Source organism: Misgurnus anguillicaudatus, chromosome 10 (genome assembly GCF_027580225.2).
Source record: "Misgurnus anguillicaudatus chromosome 10, ASM2758022v2, whole genome shotgun sequence".
Lineage (NCBI taxonomy): Eukaryota > Metazoa > Chordata > Actinopteri > Cypriniformes > Cobitidae > Misgurnus > Misgurnus anguillicaudatus.
Window position 1 is genome coordinate 26,173,578 of NC_073346.2, and position 22,918 is coordinate 26,196,495.

General features: G+C 36.4%; 1 pseudogene; it reads right to left on the reverse strand.

Annotated features, from left to right (window-relative positions):
- Positions 1 to 367: 367 nt before the first annotated feature.
- Positions 368 to 12,683, reverse strand: LOC141367271 (gamma-aminobutyric acid type B receptor subunit 2-like; annotated as a pseudogene).
- Positions 12,684 to 22,918: the final 10,235 nt, after the last annotated feature.

Genomic DNA, 22,918 nt, shown 5'->3' on the forward strand with positions numbered 1-22,918 from the left:
GGTGGTGCTTTGGAAAAGAGAAGGATTGGACAATTTTTAGAAATCAACTTAATGATACACAACTCAATGCCTACAATATAAACAGACACTTGTGCTAATACAAATACATCACTTTATGTAACTTTATTTAATGTAATGAAGATTTGAAAAAATATATGAGCGATAAAGGGTTTTTACTGCCTGTAACTACCTGTAACTCTGTAAGTCTTTTCAGCCAAATATCAAAACAAATTTTAATTTTTTTAATAAAAATCTTTTTTTTTTTAAATATTGTTTAATGTTTTATAAAAACAATCCTCATAATGGCTTTTGGTAGATTTTTTAACACCTTTCCAATCAACTATTAGTGTGATTATTCATGATAATGCAAGAAACATTACTCTTCTTTATTTTTTTAAAGCAAAGATGGTGAATAACAAATTATAGTGTTTTAATAAAGTCATTTATATTTTTTCATTACATTCACAATTTTATTTTATTTTATTTAATATGGGCTATATTAAGTTTACAGGTATTGGACATTGCTCAACCTGATTTTGCCAAGTAAGAGATGTTCTCAGGACAAAAAAAGTTTTTTTGGCCCAAGGAAACCTAAACCCAGCCCAACCCTAACCATAACTGAACCCTAAAATCAGACATAAATGATAAGTGATAAACACTGGATTAGAAACAGCTAACCCTGGTTGTAAGATTAAAGTTTAAACAAAATCTACACTTATTTCTGAAATCTGATTGGTTAAATAAAATGTTGCCCTGAGGCCATCAACCACTTGGCAAAATCAGGAGGTACGGTTCAAGGTATAAATCTCTTCCAGAGGTCATGTTGTTCAATTGGCAAAACCAATAAAAAGTGGCAAAACCTGGAATTGTGAAACCAAACTGAGAGATATAATAAACATGGGGATGAGCGGGGCACAAACTAATGCAGGATTAATTTTAACAGACCTTAAACGTATTACACAGGGTTCACTTTCAAAGACAATCTCCTGCAAACTTTAATGTGTTAACCTGTCTAACTCCAGCCATTGTTTGGATTATGTTGCAGTGATGGACAATACTTTACATATGCAATATCCAGTGTTGGGGAAAGTTACTTTTAAAAGTAATGCATTACAATATTAAGTTTCTCCCCAAAAAGTAACTAATTGTGTTACTTAGTTACTTTTCATGGAAAGTAATGCTTGTGTTACTTTTAAGTTACTTGCGTTACTTTTTCTTACTTGGCTGAGGCCTGATCTCTTTCAGGCCTTGCAGGTGTTTTTTATGATCGCAAAAATGTCAAGCTCTGACCTGCCATCTCCGTTTCTGACTCAAACTGTTCCCGCTCAGGCATAATTCTACATTAATATGTTCAGTTTAGTTCAGTAAATTATTTTATTTTTAAATGGAATTCATTTAACTGAAAAGTAACTTGCATTACTTTTTGAAAAAAGTAACTCAAATATTAATGTGTACATTTATAAAGTAATGCATTACTTTACTCGTTACTTCAGAAAAGTAATATTACAAAATGCAAGTTACTTGTAATGCGTTACCCCTAACACTGGAAAGATCTTCATGCATTGATGGTTCAATCTAACATTTATTGGATGTAAAAGAGAGTCATGAACCAGTGGATAAAGCTTCAGTCAGAACATAAAGCCAAAACTAAATTTGTCAACTCTATAAAGCAGGTTATTTTAAAATATAGATGTACAAAAAAAAAACTATTAAATATAGTAACGCACATTTTAAAGTATTTCCTATTGAAAAGATCGATGGATTTGCCCCTTTGTACACCACAATATGCATTTGTTAGACAAAAGTTAATTTTAAACAGTATGCAGTAGTCACAATTTAATGTATTGTATTTTGTATGCTGAGCTCTATACCTGCTTAGATGCTTGTTAGATGATACAATTACACACTTAAATACATGTCACTTGACAGTGTTCAATGTGCCTGAGTAAATTTCTATTTAAGGGAGATTTTGACTGCTTTTCAACATTGGATAATTACACTCACCTAAAGGATTATTAGGAACACCTGTTCAATTTCTCATTAATGCAATTATCTAAACAACCAATCACATGGCAGTTGCTTCAATGCATTTAGGGTTGTGTTTCTGGTCAAGACAATCTCCTGAACTCCAAACTGAATGTCAGAATGGGAAAGAAGCAATGTAAGCAATTTTCAGCGTGGCATGGTTGTTGGTGGCAGACGGGCCGGTGAGTATTTCACAATCTGCTCAGTTACTGGGATTTTCATGCACAACCATTTCTAGGGTTTACAAAGAATGGTGTGAAAAGGGAAAAACATCCAGTATGTGGCAGTCTTGTGGGTGAAAATGCCTTGTTGATGCTAGAGGTCAGAGGGGAATGGGCCAACTGATTCAAGCTGAATGAAGAGCATTCTTGACTAAAATAACCACTCGTTACAACCGAGGTATGCAGCAAAGCATTTGTGAAGCCACAACACGCACAACCTTGAGGCGGATGGGCTACAATAGCAGAAGACCCCACCGGGTACCACTCATCTCCACTACAAATAGGAAATGAGGCTACAATTTGCACAACCTCAACAAAATTGGACAGTTGAAGACTCAAAAATGTCTGATAAGTCTTAATTTCTGTTGAGACATTCAGATGGTACAGTCAGAATTTGGCGTAAACAGAATGAGAACATGGATCCATCATGCCTTGTTACCACTGTGCAGGCTGGTGGTGGTGGTGTAATGGTGCAGGGGGATGTTTTCTTGGCACACTTTAGGCCCCTTAGTGCCAATTGGGCATCGTTTAAATGCCATGACCTACCTGAGCATTGTTTCTGATCATGTCCATCTCTTTATGACCACCATGTACCCATCCTCTGATGGCTACTTCCAGCAGGATAATGCACCTTGTCACAAAGCTCAAATCATGTCAAATTGGTTTCATGAGTTCACTGTACTAGAATAGCCCCTACAGTCACCAGATCCCAACCCAATAGAGCATCTTTGGGATGTGGTGGAACGGGATCTTCGTGCCCTGGATGTGCATCCCACAAATCTCCAACTGCAAGATGCTATCCTATCAATATGGGCCAACATTTTTAAAGAATGCTTTCAGCACCTTGTTGAATCAATGCCACGTAGAATTAAGGCAGTTCTGAAGGCAAAAGTGGGTCAAACACAGTATTAGTATGGTGTTCCTAATAATCCATTATACAATATATTTGTTTTTACAAACACATGTCTCTGCACTTCTTTAAGAACTATAATAGAAATGTCTATGTTTGTTACTGTATAAACAGCATACAGTTCATGGTCCTCCTGGCGCCAACAGTCCACATGTTTGGGGCATTAATGTATGCTGTCAAATATCAAAGGAGCTATCTAAAGGACTGGAGTTCACTCCTCCAATGTAAGGTAAGTAGGCATGATGAAGAATGGGCAACTGCAGAGAGAGTCTGCGCTGAATGCTGTGAACCAACAAATTGATCCAAATCATTTTCATATAAAATCAACAAAAGCCAGCAAACTTGTACTGAGATTTTAAGCCTGTGTACATATTTTGGTCAAAACTACATTAAATTTGTGGAAGTTTTAGTACTTTCATGTAGGATTATGTAGAAGAAATGCGAGAGACATATGAAACTCACTGTTCAGGAGAGTTGATGTCCTCTAGTCCGTTCCTGTTGCAGTTGGATCTCTCAGACACAGTTAGACATTTGTTCTTGCCTGAAAAGACACAAGAGATAAACACAAAGAGACCAATACAAAGTTTACAAAAGTCCACAACTATTTATTGATGCTAAATCAATCTTACATTTTATCAGTAAATTGAATTTCCATTTAAACATTGATTTATAAAAACTGCATTTTCACAGGGGTATTGTCAATTATTTTCCAACCTGCTTTATGCACAGAACTTCTGAAGATGAGATCCTCTAGATGGTGAGGACTTAATTCATTCAGTTGCCTGGTCAAATACTCCAATTCAGAATCCAACTGCAGGTGGTCAGAATGAGATAAAAACACAAATGTGACAAAAAAAAATTGCACCCTTTTTAAATAGATTTTCCATTGTATTTCCATTATCCATAGCTATTTTGTTTTAAATACACATCTTTACATGTTGATACCATTCTCAAATCAAATATCTTTCAATACGTAGGCATCTGCTAACAACGTCATCAATGGTAAAGCAAAAAGCGTCTCACTTCATTCACGTGTTGTTGGAGCTGTAAGTTATCTGACAGTAGAATGTCAATGGTGCTTGAGATGTTTTGCTTGATATCAGGTGCACAGTCAGATGTTCCCGAGTTCTTCATAGCTTCTTTTTCTTTACAGTGCGGTTCACTGTCCTGTTCAATCTCACTGCGCCACTGGGTGAGATGAAATCTTCTTGACAAGGATGCAGGACCCATCCTTATGATGATAATCTGTCACATTAGATTAGATCAATACAGAAACACACAAACAGAATAACAGACTGACAGAGAGACAGATTTCATACCTTTGGAACAAACACCAAGCACAGAGTGCTGGAGCAACATGTGATGATCACAAGGGCAACAATGCAGAATTTCACATTTGGTTGATCCTGGAACAGCATGGACGCACATATACCAATAAGAATCACTGGGCCCGACACAAACGCACTGATTCGGATGCCCCTGCTGTCACTTACAGCAGGAACCTTTGCATGACGTGTTGTCCAGGCTAGGAAACAGGTACTCAGCTGGAGGAAAGGCATGCAAACACATTCAATTAATATCTGGCTTACATTTTTGCATCTTGATCACACGTTTCTTCAAGATTATTATCAAATCATTGTTTCACATATTTAAAACTTTACTACTTAGGATAATTTTACCAAGTTTTGGCATAATATTCAAATTGACTGCATGTAGAAGACATTTGAATTTTATTAAATAATGCACAGTGCTTGCGGTGTCAAGATTGTGGGTAAATTCATATTGAATGCACACAATGATAAAGTGTTTTTTGAAAAAATTTGCTCAAAATCATCACCCCAGATAAAAGTTTTTGTCAAATGCAATACAATTGGTTTATACTATGTTAAAATAAATATACATATCTGAAATCATACCAGGAGTATCCCTTTATAACCATAGAATGCAGCCATCCAGAAACCCATGTATGCATTTTCACATTGCTCTGAAAAGGGCTGTATGGAAAAATCTCGCCCATGGGGGTCAGGCTAAAACAGAGAGAAATATCAAGACTAAAATACACAGCAAAGAACATTAAACTGTCAGTTTTTATAGACAAGATAAAAGACATGTCTTTAAAAAAAAAGTTTTTCTCACCTGTATATGATACTCCTTTACTGTCCTCCTTAAAGGATCCAAAATTTGCATACAAATTAACAAACTCATGTCCAACAGAAAGAACATAACTAACAGAGTCAACCCATAGTCCTTTGTGATCTTATGACGTTCACCAAAGAGAAATACAAATAAGAGAGAATAAAATAAGACTTTTATGAGCTTTTCAATGCTTTGCATCAGATATCCTGCTATTCTAATCTGCTTCTAGGCTGTATTGTTTCTATGATGCTCTGGGTGGTAGCTGAGCATTAGTCTGTAGTTGCAGGCAGTTGCTGGTATTTCTCAGGTGATTTAGGTGGTTGCTAGGGTGTTATACCCATCCACTGGTTAGTATATTGCATTCTGTACTAAATGTTTGCCAGGCAACTTAAAGCTTAATCTTTCATCTAGGGAGTTAAAAATAAATTTAAAGTTTGTACAAAAACAATATGACATTTTATCAGCCCAACAAAAGTTGTCACTAAAGCGATACCCTTTCGAAAAGTATACATTTGCACCTAAAATGTGCATAGTTGTCATTGGTACATATATGCAGTATTGGTGGTAACGCATTACAAGTAATGTGCATTACGTAATAATATTACTTTTCTGAAGTAACGAGTAAAGTTACGCATTACTTTATAAATGTACAAATTAATATTATAGTTACTTTTTAAGTAATGCGAGTTCCTTTTCTGTTTAACTAATTTGATTTAAAAACAGCACAACGTACTGAATGTAATCACACAGATTTACCCACTATATGCGTGCGCGTCTGAGCAGAAACAGTTTGAGTCCAAAACAAAGATGGCAGGCCAGAGCTTGTTTTTTCGCAATGGAAATGTGCCATTTCTGAATGCAGAACTTCTCAGTCATAAAAACATGTACAAGGCCTGAAAGAGATCAAGCCTCAGCCAAGTAAGAAAAAGTAACACAAAAGTAACTTAAAAGTAACAGAAGCATTACTTTCCATAAAAAGTAACTAAGTAATGCAATTAGTTACTATTTTGGGAGGTAACTTAATATTGTAATGCATTACTTTTCAAAATAACTTTCCCCAACACTGCGTATACTCACCTAATAAGTACATTTTTAAAAAGATACCCTCCCAGTGACAGCCTTGTACCATTTTTTCTGAGACTTTAATGTATACCTTCTAGTTACAGAATTGTTTCCCTCCCTGGCATATAAACCCAGCTTGTTTCCTACATAAAACACAAATCTTTCCTACCCTTTTTTCTATTCTGTTATTTTTGAAGATAGCATGAATTCTCAATGTTTTTGCAAACATGGTTCCAAAAGCTGCTGTATATCCAATAGATAGAAGCCATATTTGGACCTGTAAAACAGCATGCCTATCATTATTAAATAAAATATACTGTATGAAAAGAATTATACAAAAACAGTTGAAACTACAATGAACCAATACATGAGGACTCACAGAGCAGGAAGCTTCAAATGCTCCATCAGAAATATAAGAACCATCCAGCCCCAAAAAGAAGATGCAGAAATAAGAGAAAACTGAACCAAGGATAATCACAGAAGTTAAGACAGGACTGGACATGCTAAAAGACCTGTGAATGACAAAAGCATACAATGCAATGAATGTACAGTATTATCATGGTGGAATACTTTTAAAAAAACAGAAACATTTTAATTTTAATGTATGAATGAATGCAAAAAAAAAAAAACACTATAATCAACATGGCTTACCAATGATTGCGGTTTTTCACATTGAAGAATAAGAGGCAACAAGCTGTAAGAACACCTAAGATAGATAAAGATGTTATGATACTGTACAGAAATATACTGATGTGTTTTCTTTGATGGTACACATAAGTTTGGTCCTTTGTGGGTCCAGCACCTGTAGAGAGCAAATGCATGTGGTTCATTTTACATATCACACAAGTCATATCTACTGTTAATGTATACAGTACTTATTATACTAAAGTTCAAAATATCTTTAAGGAAATAATAGAAAAAAAGAACTGCAATTCTTCAAGCTGTAAAAACCAAGCATCCAAATTTCCATCTCAACTTAAACACATTTGTTATTTCGTATTCTTACCATGAAATTGGACTGGACTTATGAACTCTAGTTCACCTGTAATGGCTTTATATTTTCCAATCTTTACACCCTTTCCATCTGTAGAAGCAAAAATGTGCACTGCTCAAAAATAATACAAACATTGTAAAGAAAAACAAGATTTCTCAAATAAATGATTCTCTACCTTGAAACTGCGCAAACTGCACATTGGCAACTCTCTCACCTCTCTGAAACATAACCTGTCCCTACACAACAGGTTTAAACAATTTTATATTTTAATGTGAATGCCAAATGCATGATTGTAAATGTAAACATGTAAATGAAGAATTTTTAACTTTGTACATACCGTCACACCAAAGAAGTTGATCTTGTCAATGGCCTCCAGTATCATCTGATTCATTTCTTCGTCAGTGAAGGTAAAGTTGCGATAGATGCTATATCTTTCTCTGTACCTCACGGTCTCCATGACTCTTGTCAAAACTTTGGCAATCACCCATGTACCATCATACGCAAAGCCATGAAATTTGCTTGCACCCAGACGTTTCAATTGCGGCTTATTGTAGTCCATCTCATACTCCTGAGGTGTCTGAGCAGAAATACACAGAGATACTGTAAGTAATATAGTCAATCCATCAGCAGAAGTTTGAATGCTTTGCATTGTATAAGCCTCATTAACTCAGTTAACTGGCTGAGCAATATGCTAGCACACCAAGGTCATAGGTTTAATTCCCAAGACATGCATTTAAATTTCACTCTGATGCATTAGAAGAATATTAAAAAGACTGTGGGCAGACCATGTGAACATGTGAAAGTGAGACTACCGCAAAATAAGCCACACATACACAAAAATTTAAATGCAAACATACCCTACCAGAAATCCCTCTGATGTGGCTGGAGCTAAGGGTCAAAATCAGCACTGATGGACCCCTCCAAAGCAGTCTGTATGTTAGTAGCAGTACAGTTTTTGAGGCCTGTAATCCACCAGTTGCCTTGAGTCCAGTCTGGTAGGATCCACTGGTACTTCTGACCATACATGCTGAGATTATACACCTGTGACACAACATTACGCTCAATACTAATTGTAGAAATGTATTTTTTTTACATAAAATAATGTTACTGAGAAAACGCGTTTGGCGAAGCATGTGACATACAGTACAATATGTTGCTATTATCTTTCAATAATTTTTTTCAGTGTACCAAAGAAGACCTATGTCAGTTTAATTCAATTATAAACTTACACAGCATAGGACTTCAGCAGCCTTGCTCACATTGAAATGAGTGATCACTATTCTCACATCACTTTCCTATAAAAAAAAAGGAAAATACCGTTACCCTCCCTCGTGAGAAAGTGTTATAGTATACTGTGGAATTTATACTGTGGTATAACACAGAATAGTATTATGCAATGTCAGTATTACAAAATCTATTCATATCTTAAATTCTTAGTTAATTTATTAAGTGTGTGCCTTACATATACCTTTAGTTGTTGTATACTATTACATGGGTCTACAGGGAAGCTCTCTGCTGCCACCAACTGGATGTCAGCAACCTCCAGATGTCTGCTCAAGTCTCTTTGTACCTTTAGAGGAGCAGGTGAGAATACACCAGTTCATTCATGCTCACATAAACTGTAAAAGTACTTGATGTGATTTAACCTGGTGAAAATGTTCCTTAATCAATATCAACAATGACAAGAAGAATATAGTAAATGTGCCAGCGTATATGTGTTACTTTTGCCTTGTTAAAGGCGGGGTGCATGATATCTGAAATCCAATATTGACATTTAAAATCACCTAAACAAACACGTCCCTACTCCAATAGAATCTGGACCTTCTTTTGATAGACCCGCCCCACACATACGCAACCCATACAACGATGTCGGTTAGTAGACACTAGGGATGGGCAATCGATTAAGTTTTCTTTGTCGATCGTCGGGAGAATTAACGATCGACTATCGATTAATCATTAATATTTTTATAATAAAATTTGTTATTTAACTTTTATACTTAAAAAATGCAATGAATACAAATATACAGCGTGTTTTTCCTCGATGAGACCTTTATTACAAGATCAACTTGTGGCAGACAGTTAAACTATGTTTCCAACATATATGTGCGTGCATGTGCGGTGCTCTAAAGCAGCGGAACCTGCAGCTGCGAGCCAGCGTTCTAAAATAGAGACCTCATTATTAGTTCCAAAATAAAAAAACAGATTCATGTTTAACATTAAATTAAACAAAAAAACATAATACTTAGACCTGAAAGGTTTTGTCAAAATGTAACTCAAAATTATTCAAGCCAGAAGAAAGTGCAAGATATTAGCCTTCCTAACATTAGGCTATAACAAATTAAGCTACTTAAAGCCTCGTGAAAAATAACTAACTTTAGTAACTCGCATAAAATCTGCACCAGTCTACTGATTTTTTTGAGAAATAAAAGCATATTTTGGGGTCAGACGCGACCGCAACCCATGGTGACCGTCAGTCCAGCCGCCGCCGAAAACAGCCGCTCTAAGGAGACTGACTAGGATGCACAGGTACCTCAGCGCTAACTTTCCGCATACAGAGTATGTGTGAAACAGCGTGCGTTTTGTGAGCCCCATTTACCATTGTATAATTATACTAACATAGTCTTTTCGTTTTTATTTGTTGTAAAACAACAGTAGACATTTACTATGGTCTCCAACTCCGCAATATACCATAACCATGGTATTTGTAGTAAAATTGCGGAAATACAAATCGTTTTTAATCTGCAAAAAAAAAAACATTTTCACAATGATAAAATCATGGTTAATTTTTCCTAAGGTAGTAATTACAAAATTATATATGTTTGAAAGACGGAGATGCGCACCTGTCAATCTATTACATAACAGAGCGAGGCCAGAGACAAACGTGCTCATAAACGGGAGTAATATGGAATAATGTGTGCATCTTTGAATAACTGTAAGTATACATTTCTTTTAAATATATATTTGTCATATAAAGTTTTGAGACATGGCATAATAATGCTTTTTTTCACTTTTATTGCTCATTTAGACTTATTGTGCGGGTAACAGCGTTTTTGACGCATTTACCTCAGAGATTATTTTAGCAATATTGCTTTTTTCCGGTAATAATAATACAATTTATATTTCAATCCTGTTTCATTGTCTGTTTATTCATTTCATTATGCTGTTATGTTAATGTGATGATATTTATTTGCCATATGAAACGTGCCGTTATATGAATACTTTTGTATAATATTCAAATATATTCGGAATAATGTGTGCATCTTTGAATAACTGTAGGAATACAGTTGCTTATTTTTGTCATAAAGTTTTGAGAAATAATAATATTGTGAGGATTTATTTCCATATGAGACGCTTTTTGTCGTTCGAATACTCTCGTTTATTATTTGGAAATCATATACATACATAGTAGGAAATATATAATGTGGAAGGGTAGACTTGCAAAGTTACTCTGCTTATTTTTATTTATGATATATGTGGAGATAAATAAAGCATTGCAAAACTGCTGATTTGATCCATTCAGATCATGACAACCAGGCTAGAGATTTTAAACATCCTTAATCCACACTTACTAGTCTGTCAAATAATATCTAAAATATATTGTTTTGTAAAAAAAATGATGCTTTGTTCTATTGTTTATGCGGAAAAGTGTTCACAGAAAGTGTCAATCACATGAATGTTTCATATGCAGAGTAAGCGGTCAGCAGCGCACTGCAACGGGTGCTTGAGGAATTCGCCGCACACATACGCAAACGCACTGCATACGGAGTATTTGTGAAATAGGAGTAAAATAAAAAAATGCATTTGATTAATTGATAACAAATTACGAAATCGACGAAATTCTTAACAATCAATTATCGATCGTCGATTAATTATGCCCATCCCTAGTAGACACGCCTCTTACTGCTGATTGGCTACAAGTGTGTTTTGGTACTCTGCCTGACTCCCTTTTCCAAAGTGTTTTTCAAAAATCATGCACCCCCCCCCCCCCCCTTTAAACTAATCCTAACAGTTATTTATCCACAATTTTCAACAAAGTTAAGGTAAGGCCCTATATGGGCCATATAGATATTGTGTCTTATAGAAATTACCTCTGTAAACTTCTGCTCATTGTGTGTCAAAGTACCAACTCTGTTCCATCCGTAGTGCCTGAGAAACCTCACCAGTGCCAAGTTGACTGCGCTGTCCGATGGAACCACACGGAAGAAGTTTGGAAACCGTCTTTTGTTTGCCAGTGAAGGTGCTGTTACTGCAAACGACAGCTGGAAAACAAATCAAATCAAACTTAAATTATGGACTAAATCAAGACTGAATCAAAATAAGTGATGGTAATAAATAATTAAATACCTGCACAAGGTTCCAGGCCTCCAATGACTGGGCTATGAGGGATGTGACTGATGGACACACCCCTCCAAAGATCATGAGAGGTTTGGGGCCACAGAATGTGGCGTCAAAGAACGCTTTGAGTGCTTTGGCATTATTACACTAAAAACAAAAACAGCGGCTATCGATGCACAACAGTCTTTTACATTAGGCTATATAAGCAACTATTTTTTACAGAAGAATGGAGATCTGCTGTGTTACCTCAGAGTCTGTGAGATGAAGCTGAAGCTCATAGTTTCCTAAAGGAGGTGGCTGCTCACTCAAATGCTGCAGTGCCAGTTGAACCGCAGGTAAAACCTCTGCTGTAATGTTGTCTCTTCCTGGTTCTCCACTGACTGGCTTAATCCATAAAACTGGCAGCTGGTGTCGCACCAAACAATAGCACGATGGCTCTTGAGTCAGAGCCCAGAAAGTTATCAAATTCAACAACTTCCACCAATACTCCATACTTCCAGTACAAAATCAGGTCTGTCCCTGAAGAGTAACCATCTTTAAAATGTGTTACGCCCTTGTGCGAGGCAGAATGGCCCTCATTTATCATTCTTGCGTAGAAACGGGCGTATATGTTGGCGTAAGATTATGCTTACACTCCTCTCACCGCCTGATTTATGAAATTTTGCGTACCGTTGATATTTAGGTGTACGCAATATCTGCCCTTCATAAATGCCGCGGCCGAAAACGATCGTCATTAGAATAACAAGCCCATATAAATTCAAGTCTCCGCCTCCCCACGCCCTCATTTTACGCCATTGACACACGAAAGACGGCAAAGAAGAGAATGCGGGGAAGTGAAAAGAAACAAAATTGTTTTATTTGGGAGTTTAAAGAGTGGGATTAAAGACACATTAATAATTGGATGACAATTTGTAATATTCTTATTATTATTTTTATTATTAATTGATATTTAGAAGAATAATTATTTATTGTTATTATTATTTACTGTTGCCTACATCTAAATTCTATGTCTGCTTAATGGTTCAGTTAATTTTTTTAAATAATATTTTTAATGATGTAGTAACTTTTGTAGTGTGTTGTTCTGTATTTACATACAGTTGTTTGTTAGCTGTATCTTAGATCCAGTTTGATACGGAGCTCCGGATATAATTCAAATTAACAATTTGTTTCCACGACATCCACATGTTTTAGCTAAGCTATTTCATAATTTGAAGTGATAATAATTGTAATAGTAATTACGAAATATTATAATAATTAATTCCAAGGAACAAACTGTTGAATATTGGGAACAAATTCTAAATTATGGCCATACTTTAGACCACACCCGTCGCTATGGGCGGGCCTTAGGGGGCCGGGCCCGCCCTCAAGGACGCTTGTGCCCCCCCCAGTATTTAAAAAAATACTGTCATTTTAAATTATTAATGTTGCTAATTTTGTGTTGCATTAATGTTGTATTCTTTATAATTAAAACATTAAAAATATAAAAAACAATGGTGTGATTTTGTTTGATTGATGGGAATCTAGCTACACTGCAACAGCCTATCACGAGGCTACGTACGACACGTACGTGACGTAGCCTACGTCAGTGTAGCCGCTCAACAGTTACCGCACTTTTTTTAAACTGGATGAGTTTTCGCCTAGTTATACTGCTTTAAGATGGATATATTATCCGCAAATGGTTAAAAGCCCAACAACAGTCTCCAAAAGACGCGCAGCAGTCAGACAGAAAGAAACTCCGGTGGCCTTGCAACCAATTTGGCGAGCTGCTCCATTGGTTTTACTTTGTTATCTGACGATTTATAATTGACTGACATGTTTGTCTCAACGAAAATGAACCTTCCGACAACCACATAATGTCGCAAGCGCTCTTGGCAAACAGATGAGAGGTTTGAAAAGGACATTGACGCACACAGGCGAGAGAGTTCGGGTCCGTTCAGAAAAAACACATTCATTTTTAAATTACCCGAGACCCGATGCCACTATTATTGGACCCGACCCGTGTCCGAGGCACATGTGAAACTTTTAGACCCGAACCCGATCGGGTACGATTCTGTACTGACAGGAGGGAAGAGAGACGACAGCGCTGCCTCCACAGTACCGTAGGTTCAAAGTCTGCGTGCGTGTGAATGTGTGTGTGTGTGCACGTGTCTCATGGCAATGCATATCCCTCTGTTGACTGCTTTAAAATGCAATGTTTGAGAGATGTCTCTGGTGTTACATGTAATATGTTGTATAGATTTATGGATATTCATAAAATTGTTTCTATAATGTGGTGTGTAGGCTATAGGCTATCTGGTCATATTGCTGATGGTTGTTTAACGTGATGATTACGTGCTGCGCGTATAGAGTATATATTATTTTAAGTATACGTACTGTAGGCTAATAATAAGTGTGCCCTCCCATGCATTTCATATGCCCCCCTTAAGACTGAGCAGGGGCGTAGCAACCGGGGGGGACGGGGGGGTCACGACCCCCCCACTTTTACTCTGCGTTCACAAGGCCACCAAGCATCAAAGTGGCCAGAAGTCATACATTTTTAATGAGAGACGGAGGTGAGCTCTGGCGAGCAACAGCGCAGTGCGTCATGTACAGTGTTCTCTGATTTGTTACTTAGATTTGAGTGAACTAACATTCAGCCAATCCCAGAGCGTGTCTGCATGAGCTTCAAATCTCTTGTTGCTCTTGTGAAGTTTCGTTTGTTCATTCACTTTTGCTATTACGCCGTCGGTGATAAAATGCACTCCAGAAAAAAGCAAAGGACGATTAGCCTACATGATTTTTTCAAACACACGTTAGATAATGTTGCAGTATGGCGTGATGACACAAATTACGCGATAAAGTTTTCATGTTATGATTTAACCTACTGTAGTTAAAATACACTATGGACCTCCTCACGCTGCGCAGGATTCAGAGTGGGTTGCACAGATTAAAATAAGCAGAGTTTAGAGCTAAAATATGGTTTGTTTATCTCAGTTTAATTTTAATTCGAGTTGTGTTGCACCACTTACATTTAAACACAGCTTACAAATCTTATAATATAGATTAAAACTTATTTATGTTAAACCCATCATCTGCGCTGATGAATCTGCCGGTGTAATTAAACAGCAACAAATGTTGACGTTGTCATTCATAAAGAAAATAAACAGTTTATGCAGGCAAATGTAATATATTTTTTGTAGCCTATTATAAATCACTATACATCGGTAATCGATTCTAAAGATCTTATTCAAATAAAAAACATTTGACGATCTTTTAAAACAATCAATTGTATTGATTAACGAAGCAATGTGGCAGGAAATATTGCGAAGCTCAGTTATTGTGATATAATGAATGAACAAGATGTGCCGACGCGACGCATTTGTCATGAAGCACCGCCGTGTGTCCGTTCATTGACTGCTCTCAGTTTCTGACTGGAGCGCGTGACAGAGGAGAAGCGCATACGAGCATCGGGAGCTGTCACTGGTAGAGTTAAGTAATATTTTAAACCGTCAAACTCACTCTGTTGAGACGTTATATTAAACGCATCTTTGAATAGTGCCACCACGCTCGCGGTGTCTGTTTCTGATGATTTAGCCACATATTTAATTGTAGAAAATGTATTTAAACTTTGTTTTAAATCTCAGTGAGTTCAAAGTAATGGAGCAACAGGATTAAAGATAATCTAGTTTAATTGTAAAAAGTTGTTTTGATGTTTTGATTCAGGGCCGCTGGAAGTCATTTTGGACAGGGGGTGCTGTGAAATAATTTTTTTTTAACAAAAACCTATAAGCCTATAGGCCTAAATACATTTTAAAAATAAATACATTTTTACTACTTTATTGTTATATACACTTCAGTGCACACAGCCAGGGTCTGAAACACACAGACATCATCAGTTATCAGATAAATTTATGCGCTATTAATCAGAAGCAGAAATACTTTTAATAATCCCAGGGGAAATTACTTTCGTTATAACTTCAGATATACATACATAGAACATATTTACATACAACATATAATATTATAACAACATAATATTAATTAAACACAATTTTTAATGTCCATGCGGACGAACATATTTTACTTTCGTTTTTAAATCACACGTCGATTAACAGTGGTAAAATATTCTCACAGTAACATACCTAGTATATTTTTATATAGATCTTTTTTTACTAAATAGTACTATTACTGTCTTTTTTTTAAACTTATAATTCGAACAAAAATAATAATGGGTTTAGTTCTGATATTGTATACTTTTATAAAAAAATACATGGTGTATAATTACATTTTTAGAATATATTAGGCTTTATATAAGGTTTGTACTCTAAAAATTCTTTATTTGTTACAAACAAGAGATAAAGAATTTACAAACGTTCTCATCTTACCATATCCACAGGTACAGAGTCATTATATACAATAACATCGTGGGGTAGCATTTAATTTTTTTTAAAAAATAGATGCATTCGTTTAAAGTAAATCATTTATTTACTTAGCTAAAGCAGCTCTTTACGCCGTCTAACGTCTCATAATCGGTCATCAATTATGTCAAAGAGACTCAATAATAATCTTTTACATTTTAATCCTTTTTTCATATTAAAAAGCGTTTTTGTGCTGCTTCGCATCCATGTATGTGCTAAGCAAACCCGCGTTGTCATCCCGTTAATACTGTATGCGCATAATATCAACGCGCTCTTTACTCTAGCAAAAGACACTCGCGTCGCGCTTTGCGCCGGTTGTATAATAGAGTCCAAAGTCTCTCATGAGCTAGGGGACGAATGCCCAGGGAGTTCAGAATTTCTGTGTGGGCATGCATTAGCCAAAGGTGTGTTAGTCTATTCTGGGTCATGGTGCTGCGTACCCATGTCTTCAAAAGACAAGGCAGAGAAAGTGCGCTCGGATGAGGCCACGGAGATGGGTAGGCACAGACAGTAATGAAATTAAAACCCAAAATACACGTAATAACCTACGTGTGTCAAAAATAATCTCCTAAAATATTCATAAGTAATATATAAATTGTGCAGAATATTTTTACTTAAAAAAAATCTCCCACCCGCAGCACCCCCACTTCCCACGGCCATGTTTTGATTAGAGAACTTACTTCCATCTTGAAAATATTAAAAACTTGTAAATACATTGATTTAGGTTTTATTGCTATATTTTCATAAAATGTATGTTCTATAAAATTAGTGTAGATATAATTTGTATATTTATCAAAATACAAATGTAGTGTAACTGAAATATTGTAACTATCATAAAATATCTTTATTTCATAAAAATAAAGTAGGCTATTGATGGTCTCACATTGGTTTCAAAGTCCTGCAGTATTTTTAAATTGTGAGTATGATTTCACAAAAATAGGTTCATGTAAGCTATCATGGCATGTTCCCAAAATTGCCACTAGGGTGCTGTAAAATGCCAATTGGTATTCTATTTAGAATGTATTATTATGAACATCAGCTTTAGGTCACATTACCATACTGTCCCCCCCACTTTTAAAATGGCTGCTACGCCCCTGAGACTGAGGTCTGGCGACGGGTCTGCTTTAGACTAAATAAGAAAAAGAAGTGTCCATAATGTAGCATAAAAAATAATTTGTGGCCATAATTTTGTCCGCATGTCATCATGATCGGATTTACGGCTCCATTCAACACAAGCATTTTACCTTACCTCATCTGTATTTATTTATCAGCGAATGGTAGGTAACTACCTTACCTTATATTGCATTACCATGTTTTCGTAGCACATCCTTGTGCTTTCTTGCAATGTGCCGCTTCAGATTCCAGGAAGAATATTTGCTAACTCTTTACAGTCTCTCCGCAGTCCCTTTCAATTTTTTCTTCCTGCTCAATCTATTTGATTTTTTACTTTACATTTATGTATAAGGCTTGAATTCCATAACTTATTGCTAGACGTTTTTACAGATTCTCGAACTAGCAAATTATCAAAGGGCGTTCTGGGTTCAACGAGCGGTTCTGAGGGAGCGGAATTTTCGGAAAGGCGCTTTGATGGTAATATTACCGCACCGCTCAACGCTCCGCTCCCACTAAGCTCCGTTCACATGCTCGCTCTGAAACATCAGGCAAAGCGCCCAGGCTCTCAACTGAAGGAATACATATGCATACAAATCGAATGATTTGGTAAAGTCTCACAAATTAAACATTGAAGTCCATGTTGCATAAAAATAAACACTGAAGTTTATAATTACTGTTTTTTTTTTTTAAGTGGGTCATAATATATAATATATTTTAGTTTGTCAGTGCGTTTTGTGGTGTTAGGAAGTGTTTGCGCATTTCTGCACGAACTCAAAATGTGCGTACACCACCTCCTGAGCTGGCGTAGGATTTGAGCGTGCCGTACGCCAACGTCCATATTGATAAATCTCAAAGTCACCGTGGTTTTGGGTGTACGCAAGGTGTAGGCTGGAAATTTGGTGTACGCACTTTTGATAAATGAGGGCCATTGTGTGTTAGCTTCTTTTATTCTAAAGTCTTATCTGTTGTAACATATGAGAGCTCTTCACTCCACCACAGGGACAAAGGGATAAGAGCTGACATCTGTTGCTGTACACTAAATCCTTAAAAGAGGTGAAATTTGACCACACATCTCAGGAGACTCAGGTTTTTCCTAATGGCCACTCTACAGGCCTTTAGCACCCATTTTAGACAAACAAATTATAAACACATGGCTTTTTTAAATACTTGTTGAAGTGCATGTAAAATTTGATATTAAAAGTGTTCTCAGTTTGTCACAGAGAAATTTGAAATTAACCACCCAGCCATATTTGAATGATAAGTAATAAAATAACGTATCAAAATCTTGGTAAAAACCAAGCGTGCCGCACAAGCCCTGAAAAGTTAAGCCAAAACGTCTTCATCGCCCCCCAGTGACTGGTCCCAGTATAGGTCATAAACCCCGCCTCCCCATGTTATTCAATGAGACCAACTAAAAAAATTAATTACACTTCAATTATCTTTTTTCCGAAGCTGGTTTTTGTCATTTACTGTAGTTTTTATCACGCAGATGTACATTCAAATGTTTGTTTTTAAAATAAGTTTGCGTTTAGTTAGTTATTTAATGATATAAAAACAGTGGTGTCACGTCATGATTGACAGCTGTGATATCGTGTGATATGCGCATTCTACGACAGTGAGGGCGGGGTTTTGCTTTCGCGGTTTCACTTCCTGCTCACTACTGCGCAGGACTGGTCCCGAAATCGCTACTGCGCAGACTCAAGAAGACCCAAGATGTCAGCGCCATATCGTGACACTGGCGGCTTCACTTTTCACCAATGAAAGAGAGCGAACGGGCGTCGTCCATCTTTTTTTTTACAGTCTATGGTAAAACAGGCAGGATTTTCAGCTCTCAAATGCTGGGGGCGTGTCCACTGTTTTTGCAATGGAACCAGTAGCCGTTTCTCAATGTCAAGGATACTTCCTTGGCAGGACTAGTCCTTACAAGTCACTTCCTTCAAATGCGAGGCGAGGCTCCTTTAAAGCATTCGGAGAACACGTTAAATGGAACAGGGGCTGTTTCTCAATATGCGTTCTTCAGCGATCTTGCGTCCTCGTGTCCTCGCTCTACGTCATCATTAACGGTCGACGTTCATTCCAATTCTCAAGAACGCAAGGACAGAGGACGCATGAAAATACCCGGATGTGTTCTTGATATCGAGGATGCATCGAGTGCAGACTTGCTGAAATCGCTTTACGCCCCAGAAGTCATTGCGGCAAAACTTCCGAGTTCGTTCTTCCAAGGTCGCCTGGCAAGACCGATCTCCACGAGGACGCAAGTCCGTTCTTTGCGTTCTTGGAATTGAGAAACAGCCAGGCTAACAAGTGCACGTCATTACGTCATTGGGTGATTGAAAGGTGTGCTTTCGGTGCTGCTCGCATAGGATTGTGGGTGATTTCAGCGCGTGAAGAATACAAATTTGCATCCTTTCCTGTATATGGGATATTTCTCGAACGAAGGACTCAGTCCTTGGCTGAAATTTCGAGGATCCTCGACATTGGAACAGTCCTTCGACGGACGTCGATGACGTAGCATCCTCGAAATTCTAGCTTCCGAGGATCCTTCCTTGACATTGAGAAACGGCTAGTGTACCGCTAACTTCCGGGTGGGCCTAAAAATACCGGGACGTCATCCCTGCAGCACTCCTACTACAACCTGAATGGATGCTCATGGTTGTGGGCGGGGCCATGCTCGGTGGCTTCAGTGCATCATCGAGCCCCTGTTTTAGCCCACAGAAATGTGTAAATACTGTTTAACTCCACAATTCAGTACTACATAGTTCACAATCTTTGTAATGTCATTGACTTTAAATGTAGTCAAACTGCAGAAAAGAGGTTAAACTAAACTTTCAGCTTTGAAGGTCTCATAAGTAAAGAAGAGTATTAGTGAACTGGAAACTTATACCATTCATCACAATGGCAAAAATTGTCTCAATATATCAAATTGATATATATTTGTCTCAAATATATTACTGTATATTATATGTATGTATTTTGCTTGTACCTGTCACTTCTTTTCCTGTCACTTCTTCTGCTCTAGTGTCAATAATTGAACTGTCCTCATCTGTAAGTTTTAAACTTCACAAATTGACAGACATAATTTTCTAAAACTTCAAAATTAGAACAATACTGACTACATTATGAGAAAAATGTAAAATGTTGTTGCATTTTTATCATGTTTGTTTGCACCAGAGCTCCTGTCTCCATGCTCCCTTCCTAAAATAATGTGAATATTTGTCTGCTAAAAAATATAAGCATCTTTTCGTCTGTTCCTTTGTTTTATAGGTAAAATATGACCAGTTCTTCACTTCACTGTTGAGATTTTTAATCAGCTGGTCATTCTGGACACAATTAATTATTAATGAATTATACAAACCAGACGCAACAAACAGTGCTTCTGTATTTATTGTGCGGAGTCACGTAAACATGCTGCTGGTGCTGCATTTTGTTATCTGACAATTAAAAAAAACGCCATCATAAATGCTTGTGTACAAAGATGATATGGTTCAAAGTCTATTTCTTATTGTTCATATCTATATTTCTCTCTAGAGGGGTGCAGAATCACACCATCATGTCATGTGCTTCATGTGCTCTGACTCTGAGGTCTAAAACAAATTCATGTGCATTCTCACGTGTCTTGATTAGGCGGAGAGTTTTCATAAAATGTTCAAATGTGCCTAAACATATAAATAATGTATGCAATTATTAGTGAATGAAACCCACTTTTTCCAAAAATAGAAAAGATGTAAAGTAACCCACTTGAAAGTTAAAAAACAAAATTCCACATTAAAATGTTTATTATGCAAAATAGCTGCAATGCATGTCACATTTCAATTTTAAATATTGAAGTGATGCTCATATCACAGCATGCAACACATTTCTGAATTCAACACCGCATCATCGCATCAGATGCATGATGGCAATTATCCAGTAGTAGGCTGTAGTCCGGTCCTCCAACCCCGACAAAATCAGAGACCGTCTTCCTCCGATCAAAATCTTTTGTCTCATCAGCCTGTTAAGGTAAAATTAGTTTAGCAAATTTCAGAATTATAAGTTATGCAATTGCTTTAGAGAGAGCAGCCATTAATAAATGAAGGGATATCATCTAACCTCAAAAACAAACAAATTATATTTTAAATAATGCAATTGTATTAGCATACAAATTGCTTTTATGTAAGTTGCAGAAATACTTGCCCTCCATCTACTGCTCATGTGATCGGCGTCCACAACAACGGTTTCAGAAGAGATACCATAATCTTTTCCTTTATGGATCAAAAATTGTCTGCCATCTTCAAGAGTAACTCTAAAAACAGGACCAGCAGATATGCCTTTGAACTTAAGAGCCTATTTAGTTGATGCAAATCTTAATAAAGTTACTGCACTGTTAAACATGTCTTAATTTTACCTGACTCCAGAGTGTCTGACACCGAAATAGGAAAGCAACCCACCAATAGGTCTGGACACCCTTTCTGCCGTGACCACTTTGGAGTTATACAGATCAGTCAGATCCTTACCAGAGAGGTCATAGTTATGCACTGTAAAAATTATTTTGTGGCTTAGTAAATTTAACTAAATAAAATGAGTAAATTCTATTTTAAAAAATCTTGTTTTTTAACCAAATTTAGTAAAAATAACACAAAAAAGGTGAGTAATTCAAAACGAACACATTATTTAGTAAAATCAAATCAACATTTTATCAAGTAAAATTTGTAAGTAGGAAATAATAATTTTGTGTTGAAACTACTTGAATTATTTTAGTAGGCAGTACTGTTAAAAATAATACGCTGGATTTACTTTATTTAAAAAAATTAAGCTTAAAATTCTATGTAAAACTTACTTTAAAAAGTGGATGCAAAAATTATGCACTATATTACATTTTTTTCTAGTAAATCCAGTGTATTATTTTTTTTTAGTGAATTTCCTCGACCTGAATATAGGTAGTTCATGCCAATAGCTCTATTTAGGAAGGGCTTCTTTCTTCTTGGTTAAATAAATAAAATGTTTCAGGCTAGAGAGGCTGAATTGATTTTAAGGAAAGCTAAATGGATACCTCTTTCTGAAGATGATGAGGATTCAGCCACCATTATAAACATGGCCAGGAGAAGAAGACCCATAACCTTAAGGGAAGTCATAGTTAAGAGCAAAAGAAGCTTCAGAGATGTTGTGTTTCTTTCCAGGGAAGAATTTGTATACCTCTGTCTCATTGATCCTCCTTTTATCACAGACATTGATCAAAACAAACATGACATGTAGGTGGTGCTTTGGAAAAGAGAAGGATTGGACAATTTGAGAAATGAACTTAATGATAAACAACTGAATGCCTACAATATAAACAGATAGTTGTGCTAATACAAATACATCACTTTATTTGACTTTATTTAAAGTGATGAAGATTTTACAAAGTGTGTGAGCAATACAAGTTTTACTGCCTGTAACTCAAGTCTTTTCAGCCAAATATCAAAACAAATTTTAATTTGGATAAAAATAATTTTTACAAAATATTGTTTCATGGATTATAAAAACAATCCTCATGATATAAGTTTAAGTAAACCATCTGGTCAGGCTTAGTTATCTTTTTTGTAAAGCCTTGTTTTTAAAACCTGCCATCATTGCAAACTTTGGGACAAATTAAATCTGAGGGGCAATGCCCCCTTTTGCCCCCTCATGGCTACAGGCCTGCCTCTGATGCATGTTTTGTCATAATGCAAGAAACAATTCCTCTAGTTTATTTTTTAAAGCAATGATA